Source organism: Mizuhopecten yessoensis, unplaced genomic scaffold (genome assembly GCF_002113885.1).
Source record: "Mizuhopecten yessoensis strain PY_sf001 unplaced genomic scaffold, ASM211388v2 unmap_36147836, whole genome shotgun sequence".
Classification (NCBI taxonomy): Eukaryota; Metazoa; Mollusca; class Bivalvia; order Pectinida; family Pectinidae; genus Mizuhopecten; species Mizuhopecten yessoensis.
The window spans coordinates 844-3,745 of record NW_018480121.1 but is presented as its reverse complement, the minus strand read 5'-3'; the positions used below and the strand labels follow the sequence as shown (position 1 = coordinate 3,745).

The following is a 2,902-nucleotide window of genomic DNA, read 5'->3' as shown; positions in this document are numbered from 1 at the left end:
CCCCCAAAAAAAAAGATAAATACATACATTTAGTAATACCCTTACTAGTCATCCTTGTGCCTTGCTTACTCTCTGTAATAATTGAAACGACTCTTAAAAAGTTATTAGTCTTGTCCTTTTTTTTATCTACCAAGAAATAATGACTAATTCTGTTCGAAGAGGGGGGGGGGGGGGGCAACTCGTTCCTGGTCAAAAGTCCTGACTTACTTTCTGTAAGGTGGGGTAACACCTCGTGGCTACCTAAATTCATAATAGTTAAATGTTGTTTGTCACGCGGGCAACTGATACCTCATAGGAAATATAATTGATAGTCAAGCGTGTTCTTTAAGAAAAAGGATACGACAGTGTAAGGATTACATTATGGTTATGTTTGCTCGTGTGTTCGAAAATGATTTTTGGATTTATATTATCGCTATGCATTAACACTGATGCTGCAGTGTAAACGAGTATTCATTCCAAGTCAGTTTTAACTAGTCAGAAAATTGCATTTTATTGATTGCAGGCACTCGTTATTCAAAAGTTTAAGTATTCTAGATGTTATTTTGCATGATATTCCTAACAAACATGTGCCTGAATGCATTAATGATGCCTTATTCAGTCCTTTGCATACATTATGATATTAAGATTTAATTAAGTAAATGATTATTTCGTTATTCATGACTTGTATTAATCATTTATTACAGTATGAAACATATGCATTACTTGGATCTGTCGTAAGTATATCTTGCTGAATTCAAAGTTAATATTTAAGTTTAAAAAAACACCAGAAAATCAATGGTGAAGTATCATAAAACTGTATAGCTTTTAAATAGAACTAATGGAAAGTGGGTTTTAAAAACTTAAAAAAGAAATGTTTTTCTCTCCATAAAAAACATATTTCAAGGATATTACTAATTTTTTAGTAACGACTTTTATTTTCTACAAAGTGTTCATTTAAAAATCTACCATATTTTGTCGAAAAGATAAAAACATTAATATATTATATTTTGGTGGTCGAAGACGTCCTGAATTTCTCTGTTTTACTGTTCAAGAAGCACATTCTAGTATGCGATGCCGCAATATCTACCCAAACCTTTTAGGCAATGAATTAACCCGATGTGCTTTGGGATAAGACATTTCAAACATTCACCCTTCCAAATACGAATTCTAGTGTAAATGTTATCTTACCGGCCTTGTTGTAATTATATGTAAATGCTTGTTTATACATTTATTTCTATTTCTATATTGATATCTATATATAAATATCTGTCGTTATTACTTCTTTGCTTATATATCTATATTGATATATGCTTTCCTTCTTTCCCATGTGTATAGTTTTGGACGTATCAGTTGGATGAGTATGAGGTGAGTGATCATATATTATTATATTAAGGTTTCTTGGCGAAGGCCTAGTTATAACATTTATATCTTTCAGTCTAATTTTCAAAATGAATAAACTAACGAGGTCAACCGGGTTACTTTTAACAATTTGCAAATTAATTGAAGTTAGATTGACATGTGTACCGGCCATCACGAATTTGTGGACCGATATTCGTAATAACTAGAAACCCATGCGCCTCTCTTTGAAATAGAGTATTCCGGCTTTCGATTGTCGAAACAGGTCTTTTCTTTGAATAGGTAATCTGTTACAGGTACTATACACATATCGCTGTTTTTCTAAATTTCTTGCTATAATACGCCCCATTCATTCTTTTTAATATTTAAAAGGTAAATTCATTTTCCTGTACATAATGTAAAGAAATGTTGATCACGCAAAACTGAGATTCATTTGAATTTCACTAATTTTGAATATTTTTTATTTTTGTAGTATCAGCAATCAGCAGTCGGAGCTACTAAAAACGTAAACATTAAATTTCTTTTTACAAACTAAGATTTTACGCTCTTAGTCATAAATTGGATTTTTTTTCTGAATAACATTATGCACAACGGTTATTTAAATGTGTCAGTGTACGTTTTTTTAGAATCCCAATTCATTTGATAAAAGACATTAATTTGTTTGAAACTATTTTTTTGGAAAGTCTGATGAGTATTTGTTCATGAAAAAAATGATGATATTTATAATATGCCTCCATTTTGTTATTCGGTTTTGCTTTGTGTTGGTACCAAATAGTGTGAAGGATAAATTGGCTGCCATCAAAATAGAAGAATTGCAGTAAGTATGTCACCATTTTTATTTAGTAATAATGTAACTGCCACCCCCTCCCCCTTCACATTTACCAAAATACCTCCCTAAAAACTACCCTTTTAAATTATATAAACCAAATCCCTATTACAGCAAACAAATTATGTCTCACATGATGTTTGCTTTAGCAAAAACAGCAGACTTTTCTAATGAGCCATTAGTTTCTCTTATTTTGCGGTACGTAGGCAGTTTGCCTATAGAATCGGGTACAAACAGGAAACACAGTCGGTTATCGTTGATAATATACTCAAAATTATAATCCACTTTTAGGCAACGGATCGCAAATAAAACAAAGGAGCTAGAAACGTAAGTAGATTGATATTTATCTTCAATGTGTTCATTTTGTTACAGTATCAACATATCAATGCAACTATTAAACCATGGTCAATTTTGCAAACCAGTTATAGTATATTATCAATATTTACATTAAGCCGCACGGCATCTAAATGAATCGTCTACTTGTAGCATTGAGTACAACTTTCGACGTGAACATATCGCACCATTCTGTTCACATCTTTAATTCAATTTTACATTGCGGTGATTATTTGGAGGTATAATTGGCACCAGATAAAAGTTTCTTGTTCTTCCTCCTTCCTTTCTTTCTTCTTGTCTTCATTTTTTTCTGTCTTTCTTTTATTAACTTGTTGAACGAAAATTATTAAAAAAAAATCACAATACTATTTTACTTTAGTCCCTGCATTAAAGATACTACTAGAGGGT

The 2,902-nt window shown here is 31.5% G+C and overlaps 1 long non-coding RNA gene across 1 annotated transcript; it reads left to right on the top strand.

Moving 5' to 3' along the window:
* The first annotated feature begins 683 nt into the window (after positions 1-683).
* On the top strand, positions 684-1,840 carry LOC110443937. Its single transcript, XR_002462158.1, has 3 exons — positions 684-713; positions 1,315-1,344; positions 1,808-1,840. It is a non-coding gene; the product is annotated as an uncharacterized LOC110443937 (long non-coding RNA).
* The last annotated feature ends 1,062 nt before the right edge of the window (positions 1,841-2,902 follow it).